This window comes from Pithys albifrons, chromosome 5 (assembly GCF_047495875.1).
Source record: "Pithys albifrons albifrons isolate INPA30051 chromosome 5, PitAlb_v1, whole genome shotgun sequence".
NCBI lineage: Eukaryota > Metazoa > Chordata > Aves > Passeriformes > Thamnophilidae > Pithys > Pithys albifrons.
In genome coordinates, this window is record NC_092462.1 from 47,162,631 (window position 1) to 47,180,560 (window position 17,930).

The window sequence follows — 17,930 nt, forward strand, 5'->3', positions numbered from 1 at the left end:
TCAAAAGGTCAAAAGGAAGTAAAAAAAAACCACTTAAATCATGACGCTCTAGTTTACCCTCCTCTTGAAATGGCCCACACCAACTACTGTGGAACAATTTTTCTTTCAATTCCATGACACTTTGATGAACAAAATATATAACTTTACAAGCACCTGTCCACTTGACAGAGTGAACTGCCCCTTATCAGCAGCGGAGTTCCCAAACCTCTGACTAGTGGTGATAAATAATACCACTGTAAAATATATACGTGTGCAAAAATACATGTATTCACCCACTCGGGCATACACACACAACCAGTCTTCAGGCTTTTACAGCAATTAAAGAAAGTCTCAAACTTCAAAGAATTTTTTACTTGCCTTTCACAACATGATCTTACCTGAAAATAAATGCAAAGTCTTCAGGATCAGTCAGTAGAATAAAACAGTTAAGACCCTTTATACAGCTTAAAACTAATAAATATCTATTTAAATATCAAATGCTGATTTGAAAGAAATGACAGCTCTGTTAGAAATTCTTTTTTTCCCCATGTCATAAGTTCAGGGGATATACCTTGGAACATATTTGAAAAATGCTAGTTTGGCATTTGTTGTTCTGTTGAATTGAACAACAGAATAAACAAGAAATAATTTTTAAAGCTGCTTCTTCCTCTTCCCCAAACTGCAAGGCCTTCCTGCTAGGTCTTTTTTAATCTCAAGGAAATGCATGCTGAATTTTATACAGTTACTCAAAAAGTCATCTTTTCAAAACTGTAGTGGGCTACAACTGCAGTTCCCAGAAAAGATGAATGTGCACTGCTTATTATTCAGTGTCATGCTGTTTCTTCACTTAAATAGCTCTGTCTCCCAGCAAAGCGAAGCAAGAGATGAGTATCTTTACTGTATGTATTTTTCAAATTGGGAAATGCACTTTTACAGAAAAAGAAATATATATTAGATGTAAAAACCCTATTAAAAAGCAACTAATTGTAAAATGAGTTCTTTATTTTAATAGGAATTTATTAATAGGATGCAAATCATAGCATTTAATGGATTCTTATTGCATGCTTTTTCTAATCATAAATTATCAGAAAAAGTCCTCTGGATTAAGATTGTTGTGAACACCACACATTCTAACAAATCAATGGCATTTTGAAGTGTTCAGGTATCTCCCTTTTCAGGTATGGCAAGTTGTGCCATCACCACCTCCAGTGTGACAGACAGAAAATGTATGAACAGTGAAAGAAACATAGTTGTGAAAGTACAGCATAGCACCAGCAGTATGTGTTTGTCTTTGCATTTTGGGACACTGAATAAGTGTTCACCTCTGCAGACAATTTCATTCACCTGGAAACCTTCATGTTTTTTCTCTCTGTTTGAAAAGAAGCATGGATTAGGAAGCCTTCCTATGTTTTTAATTTCCTAGCCTGTCACTGCTATGATTTTATGGTTTGCGTGCTCTTTTGGATAAGTATTAAATCTTTTTCTACATTTGAGAAGCATCCAACATGTTTTTCAAACTGGTGCTACCCCAGGAGTAAGAAGTTGTGACAAGTGCTGTTTCTCCTACCTTTCCGCACAAACTTGAAAGGGCATCTCTACCAATTAGATGGTAGAAGGTAAATATGTCAACTACCAATAGCAGAGATGCTTAAATCCAGTCACTTCCTCACCATGACAAAGTAATGAGAGCACGAAAATGGGCAGAAATTTTAAAGAAAATCCATTCACGTAGCATGCCCTGAAGGGAGAGAAAAGGAGATGGGAACAAAGACTGCTGTGGTATTTCCATGGAAAAATGTGCCTTACCTGGCATTTTCAGCAACTCAACAAGCTGAGTTGGCAGCTTCTCTGGAAAAGCAGGTTCTCCTGGTACAGCTCAGGGAATTCAGTAGAACCAAGTACCAGTTACAGGCTCCACCATTACTGAGCTGGGGTATATTTTGCAGAACTTTATAACATAAAGCAGGATGATTTTTGAGCAAATGCTCATTTAATTGTTGTATCAGAATGCCTTTTATGTATTGAAGCAGGAAGATAAAAAAAATCTTGAGAGTTTTAGAAATGTTGCACCCCTTTAAACCCAGAGATCCCAGCTCTCTCTCACCAGACTTTAAGCACACTGATCCTGTACCTGTTTCTATCTTCATTCTGCCCTCTTCTGAGAGCTAGGTAAGTATAGCAAAAGAAAAGTGATACTGAGCACCAAAAAGGACCCAAATACAAACCATTTCTCCAGACTCTTAGGAACAGTTTGAAGTTTGGCATTGGTGATAGTGGTATGTTGTCACATCAAACAAGAAAAAACGTTGCAATTACTTTCTGCCTTATTTCACTTCAGTGTTTCCAGATATTGCCCAATGGTAAATAGCTTCTTGATGATGGTGGAATGACCATGATGCTCACTATGAATTAAGAAATCCAGCTGATATGAGTAGTTATATTTGAGAGAACTGTATAGGAAGTGAAAACAGAATTGTAACAAATGAGCAGGGAGGGAAAACTAAAGCAACCTCAATCCAGCTACAGAAGCTGCCATGTACATACCAACAGCAGGAAACATGGGAATCTGCTGCAGAAATAAAGGCAGGTGAGCAGATACAGTACCAGTGCCAGTACCCCACGGCAAGCAGATGAATCATTTAGCTATAATTGGGAATGTTCTTTTCAACATCTATTTTTAAATAAAATGTCGAAGAAGCTTTCACAAGATTTTGCATGATCTATTTCAGTTTCCAAGAAGTACCAAAATACTACCAGAGATTTTGGTCCCAAAATACTGCTGCCAGGATCTCAGAATAGAATTCCCCAAAATTTTACATAAAAGCATGAAGTGAATGTTTCCAGCTTGTTCCATCTTTGGTTTAGGTTCAATGAGCCTAAATAGCCAGTCTAGCATGCATGCCTAAGGCAAATGCAACTTCAAATCTTTGCTAAGTCCATCTGCTCTTGATAATAAAGTAAAATTATTCCCTACACTGCAAAGAGTGAATGTTGGAAAATACTCAAAATGTTATCAAAAGACAGACTGAAAAAGAGCAAAGTTAATTTGTTTAAAACAAAAAAAAAGCCTGAAAAAATTTGAGAAATCCTAAGTTTTGATAGCAACAAGGTAGTTCAAAGAAAAGATATGATCACAAGTAACAAAAACATGGTTTTCCCTAACTGTCAGTGCGGTTGTTTTCAGCTTCACAGTAAAAGCCTAAGAATTTGTTCACAGCTTGCTGTACACAAAACAAGATAATACTGTCTGACATAGCAGGAAAAAAGTCAAATTCTTAGTTTACATAAAAGGCTTTATACATTCCTATTGACAAATGCTACAGCCTGTGTCATACCAAAACTACTGAATTTACTGCATTACTTTTCTTTGGAGTCAAATTACTTCACATTAAGTTGTGCACCATTGTGTAAAATTGCAATAGTATTTCCATGGTTTAGTTTGAGTGGAAGCAGTGGACCTGCTCTAGTGTGCTAGTCATGAACAGGAAAGGCACACTTGGCTTGCTTGGTCTAAGTGAAATCATCACACCTCCCTCTACAAGTCTGATTTGGAGTTAGTATGTCAAAGCTATGTCTATGCCTTAATAGCATAAGCGCTTAGTTTTAGCCTTTTGTTGGATCACCAAAAAAAAAAAAAAAGGTGCCTAAAACCAATCCCTTGTGTGCTTTCTGAAATTGTTATAAAAGAGAAATAATTCAAAATGTTCACATAAGCAAGGTACACAGTTGTACCTTTTAACTGAATGAGAAACTGTTCCCTCAGGTGTCTTTAATTGATAAATTACACTCTCCTGGTGGTATGGAATATCTTCTCTCTGCATGAAGTTATTAATGGAGATAGAACTTTGAAGAAATGCTTTAGAAAGCTTCCCTGCCCCTGGAGACTCGACCCAAGGGATTACACCAACCAAGTGCATTAAGAAAGCAGTCAGCTACTCTCCAAATGCAACCTGCATGTTGCCAAAGAATTCAGTTGCAGTCAGAGTATTTTAGCTCAAGTTCCTTGTGCCAGAAAAGCTTTGTCTCTTTGCCAGAATTAGCCACCTAATTTTGGAAAGTTCACCGCAAAAACAAAGGGAACATGTGAAACTGCAAAGGAGGTGTTATCACCTCTATTCAACAATAACAGGCTGAGCTAGATCCTTTCTTGACAAATTACTGCAGCTTTGCACGGAATTTCAATTTTGAAGCAGCTATTTGGATCCTGTGGATTTAGAGTAACTAGGATTTAGAATTGTAAATCTATGAAACACCAAACAAGTCTCAAATGTCAGCAAGCTACAAGGAAGCAGCTTCTTTTGGCTAAGGCAAGTCTTACTAGATATTTTAAATTGTTTTATCTTGCTAAAATGCAAATCATAGGTGCTTTCTAGAGTGTAATGAAATTACTCTGAACAAGGGCAGTAATATATGAGTAAATAGTACAAACTCCTAAACCTAAGTCATTACACTGTAGGCCAATTATACAATTATTACCCATTCTGACAAATGGTAATTGTTCAATCTTCTTTTCTTTCTTTCAGTGAGTAGGGTCCATTCCCTTCTCCCTCAGCAGCTGCTCACTTCAACCCTGGCAGACTCATTGCCTCCCTTTTACTGGAGGATGACCAAAAAGGTAGACAACCTTCAGTACAGTGATGGCAACAAGCCATGGGACAGGATGGAGCCCTGAGAGGAAACCAAAAACATTCAACTTTTTAAAATGCCTTCCCACCTGGCTTCCAAATCAGTAACCGTAGTACACACAAGGCAAATCAAACAACTCTTATTTAATTGGAGACTTGCATTGTCATTTCTTAGCAGACAAGTGAGGCAAAGAAATGTGCCCTTCCACAAATACAGTTTAGGGAACACAACAAAGATGTGCAGGTGAGGAGTTGGATTTGATGCCTGAAAAGGGCAGAAAGAAACCTTACATCTAGGCAGTGAAAATCTCCAGGGAGGATCAGTGCTGTCCAGAGCTACATCACACAAATCCTCTAGTGACCTGACTAAAGTAGGGCTCTCACATCAAGAGTATTTGTTTTAGAAGTGTTCATTTTTTCCTCATTATTCAGAATAGCACTTGTGTATAACTAACTACACAGAATCCACTCTGGAGAGAATTATTATATTTTTCAGATCCACTTGTTCTGAATGTTTGCTTGCCTGCAGAGCTGTCCTACAAAAGTCATTATTCTTGAACTGTTAGCATGAGAAAAACACTTTAACTATGGCCTTGGTAGCAAAACTCCATTGAAATGTTTAGTATATTAACTATAGTCTGAAAAAGGTCTGGAAGATGTAGGAAGCACAACTGAATGCCAGAATATAAAGCAATATTAGGAGCAAGCTCTGCTGAGGCCTCTTTGCTCCGGTGTAGTCTGTACACAGATACACTCACACATCATGAGACGTTTGAGGAGGCAACTGTTGATGTTCTCTCTGGAGAATATTAGAAGCACCATCTAGTAAATCCTAACTGAATGTGCACAAACTCTGATCTGCAAACATTGAAAGGGAATGAGGCTCTTGGTAGTTTTTTTGTGAGTGCAGTAGAAAGAGCCACAACATCACATCATGCCTCTTACTACATTTGAAATCCTGACTCTAGAGCATGTAGGTTTTCCTCTCTGTTACCTACATTTAATTGTCTGAAAGTGAGAACTCAGTTTCTTCTGAAACAGTTCATATTAACAGGTTGGGTGAAAAACGTCAACAAGGGCAAGCAAAGTTGTACAAAATTTGTCACAACAGTTTGTTCAAAATTAACTGCAGACGTATCACGACAGAAACAGACTTCCAGGAGGAAACAAAACCTGGTTTGAGACTTGCACCCAATGCTCAGACAGAATTTGGTTATACTAACGAAGTTCTGTGTGACCCTTCTTTATTCTGAGATGAAGTAGAGCTAATGTTAGGACAGGTTTTTATTTTATGTGTCTTTTTTTTTTTTAACATTCCAGCTTAGAGCTCTTATTTAATTCTGTCAGACTCCTGAAGACTGATGAAGAAGGAAGGTCAAGGGGAAGGAAGAAGACTAATATTAGAGGTAAAAGTTTCTGTATCCACCCATAGTAGATGAACCTTTCTCTGCTTTCTGAGCCAAATATTTTCCAAAACACCATTGCTAAAATACCTACCACTCAACTATTTTCATAAGTGTTTTGAGTTTGACTTATTTTCAGTTCTAAGAAAGAGTAATTAAATTTTTCATACAAAACATTTCCCAAGAGTTTCCACTGCCTTTATCTCCAGAGGTTGCAATCTCACCATGGCAGGCAGGAGATATTTATCAATGTTCCTTATTTAGACCAGTAGCAAGATATTTGTGTCACCTCATCTTGAATTAATTTTAGCTATCATGATAGGGGTACCTGGAAACAGCTCTTCAGGCAGAAATCCCTGAATGTGCTTACAATGGGAAGGATTTAGCAGAAGCATGTTCACCTTCATTACTGGAAACATAACAGAAACTGCAGCCCTTAAAGACAACATGTAAGGGTATTTAAACAAGAATAGCTCGAGTGCAATAAATACTTCATGCTCACATGAGCTGTATGCCTACAAATCAGCTGCGGCCCACTGAACCATCTGCTTGCACAACAGCTTCCAGCCTGCCTTTCTCACTGCACTGCAGTGTGGGTTCTGCTGCTCCCAGAAAGGATTTGGACTGAGCTTGATCAGATAACGAGAGTCCTTAGTGGCTGGTACATTTAAAACTGCTTCTAAATTGCATGTCAAATTACCGTGTCCTGTAATTGGAATTACTGAAGTGGAAAAGATAGCAGGTAAATACTTAGGATAGTATTTGCAGGTTCCTCTAAAGCTTACTTCTGATGATAAAGTCAGTTCTTCCTGTAACTGAAATAAACTGTCCTTCTGTGTTCATTCCTGACATGATCTAGCACAGCTCAGACAAGAACAGGGTCTTTATTCCATCACATCTGAGGTGACACTGCAGAAAATGTGACACAGAAACATCTTTGTGCCCAACTGACTTGTGTGCTGTGACAGATGTGAGGGAGCATCCAGCTGCTTTCAGTTTCTGTGGAGCCCAGCAGAGGGCTAACCAGACTTTGTGACACTGCAAGGCACTTCCATGCTTTTCCTAAGAGAGTCATGGCCAAGAATTTTTCCCAAATCCTGAGCTGTGACATTGGGACTGCTGCAGAAGGCTGTTCAACAAGTGATGAGATCACCTGGAAAGGTGTGTGTGAGAACAGGACTAACCTTATGCACTTCTGAGTGGTTCCCCTGCATGAGAGGTTCATCACTGTGGGATTAATACTGTTAGTGTGAGATGCTGAATGGTAACGGTGGGATATAGCAGGACCTGAGATGATCAGGGCGTGTATCATGACAGAGGCAGGAAGGTAGGGCAGAGCACAAAAACAAAGCACGTGGATAAAAGTAATTTAGTTCTCAGTATCAAGCTAATTATTATGGAACTTAGGTACTGTCCCAAAACTTTCTTGCAGTTAGAAAAGTTCAGGAAATTTGTTTCAGACGAGCTTATTAAACATCTAAAAAATATCTAAAATATCACAAATAATTGTTTAAACCTAATTACAACTTAGATATTACAAGCTAGATACTGGCCTCCACTAGAAGCCTAGTTGCCTTGAAGTGAAGTTGCTGGACCTCTGGTGGGTATAGACTTCAGCCTGTAATTTCTCCTCTCCTGATACTCCAGACACTCTGTGGTGTCTGAAGGATCTGTTATCAAGACAGAATTAAACAAACAAACTTGACCCTTTAACATTAAATATTAAAAGAATACTAGAATATCACTTTAGATGCTGTTGGTGCTATAAATAGATCATTTTGTGCAAGAAAGCTTAGACATTTCAAAAATAAACCATTTCTAGAGGCATCTATATTTTCTTCTGCCATATTAACTATGACCAAAGATTCAGGACTTCCTCCTGGCTGAAATCAAATCCTTTATATGAGTCAGCAAGCTGCAATTCTACTGGAGCATAATGCAAACAAACCCATAGAGATACCATTAATGGTTCCATTTCAGTGTGTAGCAGAGAAAAATAGTATTTTTCATCTAGTTGCTGAATTTTGGATTACATCTATGCTACAAAGTTTGCCAGTCTAAGAAAAAAGATTAACATCTACTTCTCTGGGCTGTAAAACCATACCGAGAATGCCTTGCTTCACTGCAGTATTAATTTTGGAGAGAGAGGGAGTGAGACAAAAATGATATTTCCCAATAGTTCCATCCAGTATTTTTCAACCATCTACATATTGTTTGTTGTTAGGAAAATAAAAGTCCTCTCAAAGAGGACTCTTAACATCCCTGATGGCTAACAACCAGCAAACTGAGAATTCGAACACTGGAAAAATAACACTTCAAAATCAGAAGGTCTTTTCAGAATGTTGAACAGGTTCTTAACTGCTGGCTCAAAGATATCAGAAGAAACTTTACACCCAGATCTCCACGTCTTAGAATGATGATAAGGATTTTTCCTTTTTTTTAGTGAAGTAACTAATTCGGTTGACTCACTAAAATTAAAAACTAGCATACCACCTTCTGTCGACAGTAAGGAGAATATTACAGTTTAGGTGCCTTATTTTTTTTATACATTATTCTGTTTCTACATCAACACTGAGCAAGTGTCTGTACTCATGTACCTATCTTCATCTTGAGTCACTTATTAATATCTCCTTTTTAAAGACAGAACAGTGTTCCCAAACAGTGGTCCCTGAGAAGTCACCTTCTGATGACATCTGTGCCAAAGAAGGTTGATGACAGCAAGTCAAGGAATGCAAAGCATGTTTAGGAATACTGAGCTGCTTTGCTCACAAGCCAGGGAACACAGGGCTTTTTTATGTCTTTGTCAATATGTCAGACTTTTCAATTAAACAACTGTTGTTTGACAATATTACTAATTCTCCCCTGCACAAACAACCTGAAAAATGAAATGCCCTTACCTCTCCTGATTACATGTCTCATTGCACCCTGCTAGACATAGGAACATATTATTTAGCATTCAATGACAGTACTTTAAAATACCCTGTTGTAGCTCTATCACTTTCTAAAATTCTTTAAAAAAATATTTCAATAGTAAATCTTTGTATAACACTATGTAACTCTGATGGGATAGATCTGCGTTTTTCTATATAAAGCAATCTACTATGCTGCTGAGAAAAAACAAGTCAACCTTTTCTGGACTACCCAAAACTTTTGAGATCTGAGGGCTTGATATACAACAGCTGGACAAATAGCAATGAGAGAACTCTACATTAAAATTCAGATACAAACCCATGCAGTTTTTCAAGCAGATAGGTGATTACATAGATCTATTTGATTTTCATGCATCCAGTTCTGTTCTCATTTGCTCTGTTGAGCAAATAGACTTTGCACATTACCAGTGGTATCTGTAGTCTCAGAGCAAATGAAGCTAAACCTATGTCTGACAGAATGAACAACCCTTTAAAAGAATTATGCATTTTCATTTAATATTGGGATTCTAAATATCATGAAGTTAGCATATTTGATGTATTTCTGCTGCCCATGTGAATGAACTCCAGGAAATTCTGAGCTATTGAGCTACATCTACTGGGACAGAGGGTGAACACCCCAAGGCTGGGGGAGGTTTGAGGGACTGGGATCCAGAAATTGAGGATAAATCAAAACTTTGGATCAAACTTCATCTCCCTCTTAAGGAGGTCCTTTTAACTGAGATAGTTTCTTTTGTTAATCTGTGTTGAAACAGCCATTGACAGGACACCTTCACAAGTGACAGACACTATATTTTAAAAGAGAAAGAAATAAAAACCAAATGCCAGAGGAACAGATTCCTTGCTGAGTGGGTGGCAGCACGCAAGCAGCATAAGCCACTGCTTTGGAAGAGAACAGAGTGATCTTGTGGTAGCTAAAGATGTTCTGCTTACATATGTTGTCATGAGGAGTGAGAACATACACGATTTATCTGCAAATTTTGGTACCACTTTAACTGCTGTGTGCTCCCAGCTCTAAACGCTGCTTACACATCATCCACGTTAGCGGCAGTCCCAAGTCAGTTATGAAACTCCAACCTGGCCACACCACTAGTCCTTAAATTGCAGGAAAGGATTACTAACCATGATGTATTTAAGCATTTAAAAGGTGATGTAAGAAAGGAAGCAAATCTAATCCTTATGTTAGCAGCCTAATTATTTGTAGGAGAACATATCCTTATGTTGCTGGTGTGTTTCCTACATGAAGACACCCTGTCAGATACTAAAAGGAGATATATTAGCATGACCATATGCTTTGAGGAAGGGTTGTCAGCTGAGTCACAGAACTACTGCTTTGGGCTCTGGAGTGCACTAGCTCTGTGCCAGCCAAAATCTTTGTGTGTGTGTCTGTTCTGAACTACACAGCAGGACAACAGCACAGAAACCCCAGATTCTGTACTGTGGTAAAGCTAAAGCAAACAGAGAATGGCAGAGAGGTTCTAGAAACACATCAGAGAGGTAAATGCTGTAAGAGAAATTTAATTTAAGATCATGGACAGCCTGAATGAGAATCAATATGTATCCATCGGTCATGAGGAAAATAACAAACCCACAAAACTTCCTTCCCTCCTCTCCCAGTCCCCTGGATGCTAAACTGCAAGAATCTGGAAAACATCCATACAATATACGGAAGGGAAAAACTGTGACCAGTTTCAAAGATGAAGTGTGATGAGTTTATGAAAGCAATGCATGGCATAATAGTCCATCACAGGAGTGGACTGCAACTCAAAGGTTAAGGAAGGCAAAATGCCAAATTATTGCTAAGTAGCACCATGCAAGTTATGTATTGAAAACATATGAAAAAATGAACAAAAACCCCAATAATCTAATGAGAAAATAAAAAGTATAAATATTCTTTAGCAAGAGCTGGAATCTGAGCAGCACTCTATACCACTGGTAATTCCAACTATATTGAACAAACACACACTATTTTCTTGGCAAGCACTCCAAAACTGACAAAGTAGTGGCTCACCATGCCAGTACCACAGTAAGGCAAAAGGTTGAAACTTCTCCATATGTGTCAACCAAGCACCTTTCTGAGCAGTGAGAGAAACTCTTCTGCAGTTGACCACTCTGACTTTTTTCATTTACCATTCACTGCCTAATACTAAAACAATTCACATTCTACACATGCTTAACTGCACTGTAGAATGTTTAAAGCTTAGTCTTGTTCTGACACTTATTTTGAGCCTTGAAGTAACTTACGCAGACATTATTACCATCTAGGCTAAGCAACAGGATTCTTAGCTCCTCCTGCAGAACTGGCTGAGGCAGAAGGAGGCTCTTCCCATCTCCTGGGGCTCCATGTCAAGCCAGAATATCATTCCCTGTAACATTCTGTTATTTGCTGTAATAACACAAAAGGGAGAGAGTGCATGCAGGGGAAAGAATTTCACAGAGTACAGTCATCACATGCAAATTCTATACTCTTTCCCATTTGTTTGAAGGCTCGAAAGGCAAGCTATTTTAAAGCGATAATTGACTTCTATTTCAGCACTGTAAAGAAAAGAAATGTCATCCATCTGGGTAATTAATTGCATTACATATTCACATACACCCACATTCATTTGGAGCAGGAAAATACAACTCTCTGACAGTCCTGAAAAATAAAAACCCAACAGATATATTTAGAGGTTTCAGATCATCCAAATGAAACTAGACCTTAATTTTACTGACTGGAGGCAATAACCTTTAACAGTTTTCTTCATAGAAATTTGTTGATGGGCACAAACCAGTTTTTGCTTCCTCTCTTCACAGAGCTCAGTCCTTTGATGTTGTTGAGGGCTCTGCACTTCAGTCAAGAAAAACATGAGCTGTTCTCTGTGTTGGGGGATTGCTGTCTCCAGTTCATTTGAAAGAACCACTCAGAAGAAGACTAGAACAGGGTTTTTCACATCCAGACTGAATCAGCTCTAAACATTTCTTATGGTTAGAAAGGAAGGATTAGAAATAGAAATAACAGTTAAAGCATAAGCAAATAAACAACAGCTGCTGTTACAAAGTTACACTCATTCTGTGTTCTTTTCATCTTTCTTAATTCTTTTGGAAGGGGGTAAAATTTGTTAGGTATTAAATTGGCAAATTTTAAGAGAGTAGAATTGGTAAATGTCTGCAGCTTAGATTTCTTGCAAGAATTTCTATATTATTGTATTAGACCCTGAAACTCCTAGCATTAACTCTAATATGGACTATGGCTTTACTTTTCCTTTCTACAGCTACCACACAAGGAAGTTAGGTACATCTGCAAAGGAACAGCACAGGCCCTGCCTGCTCCCTCTAATGAGCTGCCATCTCTCCGGACTCACGTACCTCTCCATGATCTCCACAGCTGAACTACCATGCCCTCATGCACAGGACAAATCTGTGTCTGTGGAGTCAACACTCTGAGCAGCATCTTATCTGCTAAGGGGCAAGGAGTTTTAATACTACTAGTTTATCATTGAAAATCAGGCTAAACATAATTACACCAAATTCCACATTTTAACAACACAGGCAATTGCTTATTTTTGAAATTCTCAGCCTTGGTCAGTTCCTTACTATTGCAGACACTGGTGAATGAAGCCCAACCCTTGCTTTTGCTTGGGAGTAGATGTTACCACCATTTTCCTTTTCTCTGGACAAAGGGTCAGAGCATCTCTTCCCGGGCCCTTAATTCCTAATTCCAGCTATTTCCATTTGATCCAAGACACATTTAGTAAGACATCCTGCCTAAGTATCATTTAAAAGGACAGTTAGTTTATCACATTGAAATATAATAAGTATAATATAAGTAAAAATACATGATCCCACAGCTCCTTCTCTCTTGCCTTCACACCATGATGGCTATCCAGTGCAACCGGCCTCAAAGGGAAGGACTTAGAAAAGGCCATAGTCCTGGAAGCAGTCACTAGTCCCTGTCCTTCTCCTTGTTGCTCCTCACTCCCTCCAAGAGCCTGGAAGTACAAGAAGTTAATCTGGTTGTTGAACAGCAGAAGAGCAGAAGGGCATTAAAGCTTCAAGCCTGCTTCTGTCTGCTTTGTGCACAGACCCAGTCCATGGATTCTGTTCTTTCTGTGGGCCAGGGGCAAACAGCTGCAGGTTCTCCCTGGCCACAGTTGCAGGCACTCAAAATGTGCTGTAAGATTTATAAGGACAAGTAGCAGCATCCAAACGTAGTTCTAACACTACTTCTTTAGAATTCTTTTCTTCTATAAAATCAAGAAAATCTGAGGTTTCTTGTTTGAAGGGAAAGTATTAAAGTCAAAAATCATGACAAAATTCAATTAAGAAAAATCAATCTTTCCTTCAAGGAAAGCCATCTAGTCTAGTCTCATCACTTCTGCCGCAAAACTTCAGAGGGAATCATGGATCCAGATGACATTCTTCGGCATGGCAGAAGCTGGACCACATTGTGGGCAATATGAATGCACACATAACTGCTTGCTGCCCAGCCCATCTCTCACTGAACCTCTGTGCTGCATTTCCCAAATCTGCTATGGCGCAGATCACACTTTGTCTGCCTGAAGAAGTCTCTCATGCCAGCAGGCTAATACAGAGAGCCCCTTCTCTAATTCCTGGAGTCCATAGCACATTTGATGAGAATCAAGTCTCAATATAAGGATAAGAAAGACAGTGAAATCTCAGGTTCTAATATGAGGTAAGGATAAGAAAGACAGTAAAATCTCAGGTTCTAGTATGAGGATGAGGCCCACAGAATTACATCCCCAACTAAGAGATGCAGATGTATGTTGCTGCTCAGAGAGATCAGTGCTTTAGGGAAATTGCAACACACAAAAGAGGCACAGTGTTCAACACAGAGAATACAGCATAGTTTGGAACAACTCCCTCAAGAAACTGCAAAGGAACCTGTCACCAAGATATATGCATTTATAAGATGCATTTATAAAAAGCATCTCAGGAGACAGATTTATGTAGATTGAAAGTGTCAGATTTGAATCAAAAGTGTCAGATCTGAAAAGAAGCCCAATGTGAGTTGAAATGATACTTGTTCACTCATCTATGTATTATTTTATGTTTTTTGCTATTCAAATGAATTGCTAAGCTTCCACCAGAGCAGAACTAGACGAAAGTTCAAGGCATTCTAAGACATAATAACCAGGATCAAACATCACATTTGGAGATACAATGATTGCTGCTTGCCTATAATCATCTGGAGGTGTAGCCTTGTGAGCAAATGAATGCTGGTCAGTAGTGCACAGGGGAAACAGGGAATGTTTAGGATCCATTAAGTTGCTGGCCATGATTGATTTATGAGGCCTTTTACATAATTGTAAGGACAGAGCTACAGGAAGGCTTAATCTTTATTTGTCTACTTCCTTATTTAAGAAAAAGAGACTTATATTTCATATCTATTTCAATACACAGTTAATTATTGCCATACAATGTCCCTAGCCAGATGCACACCCATTTAAATGATTTTTTTGTTTCTGTTGTTGTTAATAATGTTTCTTTCAAGCAGCAGTCATTTCTATTCAGTCTCAACCCAAATAGCTTCTCTGGAAGACAGCCCCTTTAAGCAGATTTTTTTATTAAGCATGCCCCAATTAAGGGATGTACATCACTATCAGCTCAGTTCCTATATGATTTTTACATACTGAGCAGAGTCCAAAGAAAGTACATGTTTATGTTATCTTTACCAAAACAATATCAAAGGTATGATGTCTAACCTAAGAGGAAGACTTCTACACAGGCCTGCGAAGTTTTGTGAAGAAACTACCCAATCTTTCTTGTAAGTATTTTAGTGAAACAAGTATCTGAAGAGAAACTGTTTTCTGGCATCCCAGTGCTCTCAGCAGTGCATGTCTATCAAGGCAGGAACAGGTTCTCTTTCCCTGGGCACCTGGAAATCAACTTTATTACTCACTCTGTGCTCCAGCTCTACATAAGACTTTTACTATTAAATTTAATTAAGTTTAATTACATTTAATTAATTACTTTATATTTTTTCCTGTGGAGAAGAGAGATTCAATGAGAGCCCATAGTCATTTCCTAAGGTTGCATTTCTGGCACTTGGAAAGGAATCTGAAACAAGTGTTGGACATGTGTCTTATTTTCACAAGATGATTATACTTAAAATCAACAACCCTTGTACATTAGATTAGATTAGATACCAGTCCTTCTGCAGCAATGAAATTAAAAATAAATGCTGAAAAGATCATTTAATTAAAAGCTGTCACATGCTTTGAAGAGTGTTTAGTTGTGCACTGAGCATTACTCAATACTGACATTAAGCCCCTACATGTTGTTACAGTACCAAACGTGATTTTCTAAATGCAGTCAAACAACTGGCATAATTTGGCAATCCACACCTTTTTTATGAAAAAAAAAAAGACATTGGAAATGCTAAATAAGTTATGTCAAAAAAGAATTTTTTACTTGATTTTTCAGTCAACTGCAAGTTCACAGTACTGAAGAGGGAAACCTGACCGACCCCATATATAGTAATTGTTTTCTGAGTGGGATAATAATTTCCAATTTAACATTATTATGTTGCTATATTATTCCAGTTTTCTCATTTCATTATAATAGTTCAGGCTTTAACTCCAAACATTATTTTCCAGTTTGAAAAAACGCAGCCTTTGTGCCAAAAAGTTAAATGAATTACTTTTCTACCATCAGAGGTTGAAACATAACCATCTGGTCCATCAAAATCCCTCTGAATTTTTCAGTATTCTTTAAATGGCACATGCTGAGAAAAAGCCTGGTCCAACTGAAGAAAGTGGCACAATGCCCACAAATTTATATAAAGCCAGGATTTCATCCAGCATATCCTAGTGAGAACGTTTTGGATTTCTGGACTATGCACAGATTTTGTACTGGCTACAACTTGTTAGTAGGGCGAGAGATTTTTTTATTTCCACAGAAACAATAAAATCAATTTGTGAAGAAATATTCATGGTGCACAGAAACAAACACTGGCAAGCAGAACATTTTCTAGGTGGTGTTTGAATAGCAGGAGATGGAGGATTATTCCCCTGAAGGTTCAGGGAAAGGAATACATATTTTTAATTTTTGTCAAGTCTATAGGATTGACAAAATGCTGAGAAAAATCTTTTCCTGGTGTAACATAATATCTCATTGACTGTCAGCAATGCAGGGATTTCAGGTTTCCTGAACTGGACAGCTAATGTACCCTACTGCTGGTAATATACTTCTAAAATGTATACACTGAGACCCACATCTCACCCAAGGGCCACAGTTTATGGAAGCCAAATATATATTCTAGAGTAAGGCAGTGACATTTTCACAATAAATACTCCGCTGAAGAGTACTGCTTGCAGTGGTTTCAAGTAACTTATTTTGGCTTTATTTACAGAAAAATTCTCTAACTCAGAAAGAGAAAAGGATTAATGAGCAGACTTCACATGCAGTGCCACCATTGCCAGAGACTTTATCCTGTGCTTCACAGCAGCAGGACAAAGTCAGGCAGCCAAGCTGGCACAAATTCTTTTTGTGGAGTCACAATAAACACATGAGCACAGACACCGGTGTTTTTCACAGTCAGTTGTGGCTTATTGGCCAAATAAGTAGACTATTTAAAGATTATTCATGTTAACTGCTTACATTAGAAATAAGGTAGCAACTGCTTAGATATAAGCATGCATGCACACATATTTGGAAGTGTATTTACACAAGTGGGACTGCTTTGTAAATAAGGTTATTCTGAGTATTTTTAGATGCAAATCAATTCTATTTTCCACTCTATCAGTAGGATTAAATTTCTGACATTGATGAAATCCAAAGACGCTGAGTTTAACTTGGTGATTAGAGAATGACTCATAACGAAACCCTTATTTTTTCATAGCAGTGGGATGCCACCTATTTTGCTCTGTTTTATTCTGAAGATAGGCATTACAGAGTACCCATGATGAGTGGTAATAACCGTCAGATTTTAGTAAGCCTACCAGATAATGATATTTCAGCCATGCTCTGGGAGAGGTGGAGAGGCTAAAACCTGTAGCCACAGGATTCTATATATATTACAGAAGTACAACGTGAAAAAGCTCATTTTTAAAAGCATACCTTTTTGACCTTGACACTTTCTAAAAAAACAGATCTGTGAGTTTTTCAGTGAAGAGAAAAAGAAATATCAGGTCTATATGCATTAAAGAACTACTGAATAATAATTTCCCTTGATGCTAAAAAAAAAAAAAGAGAAAAAAAAAGCTGAGTTTGGAAAAGTAATCTGGCTTTTCCTTACAGTATTTTTTTTAAAAGGAAGATTTCTAGTTCCTGTTACAGATCAAAAATTCCAAACATGTATTTAAGACAGTATCATGAGTCTGTAGGCACTGGTGAAGTATCTTTTAATGAATATGCCCACTGTTGCCTAGAAAGTACAGAATGTGGAACATCTAAATGTCATCAACAAACATATAAAGTTGTTAATTATATTAATTTTCTGTTATCACATTTTACATATTTTAATTCAGGGAGTTTATGCACTAGGATGAAATATTTATTGTAATTTTTACTTCATTGCTAAAGATTAAAACCAAGTGAATTTTCCTCAACAAGACTGTGTCACGCTGTTGTTCTCCAGGGAAAAGGTTGAAACCGAGTTCAACAGATATTTTCGTAAACTTATTTTTAAAGAAAATAGCCAACCGTTATTTTTCCTGCTAGTTTTACACTTGAGCAGAATCATATTTCCCTGCAGACAGTTGTCTTCACATAGACTGATGGAATATGCTGAATTGGAAGTGACCCATCAGGATCACCAAGCCCAGCTTCTGGCCCTGCGCATATAGCTCAGCCGATGTTTATGGTACCAGGAAATTCAGCCTGTAGTCATGGGCACCAAGGGTTTCCAGTCCCTGCTCAATAATTACATCAAATAAAGAGAATTTACATTAATTCATAACCTGTATAAATGCACATATATATATATAATCATATATATATATCATACTCCTTTCTTAGGTTCTGGAGTTCTATAAATGAATGTATATTATATT

At 37.9% G+C, this 17,930-nt stretch overlaps 1 protein-coding gene across 6 annotated transcripts in view; it reads right to left on the reverse strand.

Moving 5' to 3' along the window:
- CRACD (capping protein inhibiting regulator of actin dynamics) overlaps positions 1-17,930 on the reverse strand; it is a 133,016-nt gene that overhangs the window by 82,801 nt on the left and 32,285 nt on the right. The window contains exon 1 of one of the 6 annotated variants that reach the window (XM_071556448.1): positions 11,706-11,724. The exons of the other annotated variants lie outside the window; for them this stretch is intronic. The gene's annotated coding sequence lies outside the window, so the exon portion shown is untranslated. Of the gene's footprint in view, positions 1-11,705; positions 11,725-17,930 lie in introns of those variants that run through there. 6 annotated transcript variants of the gene reach the window in all.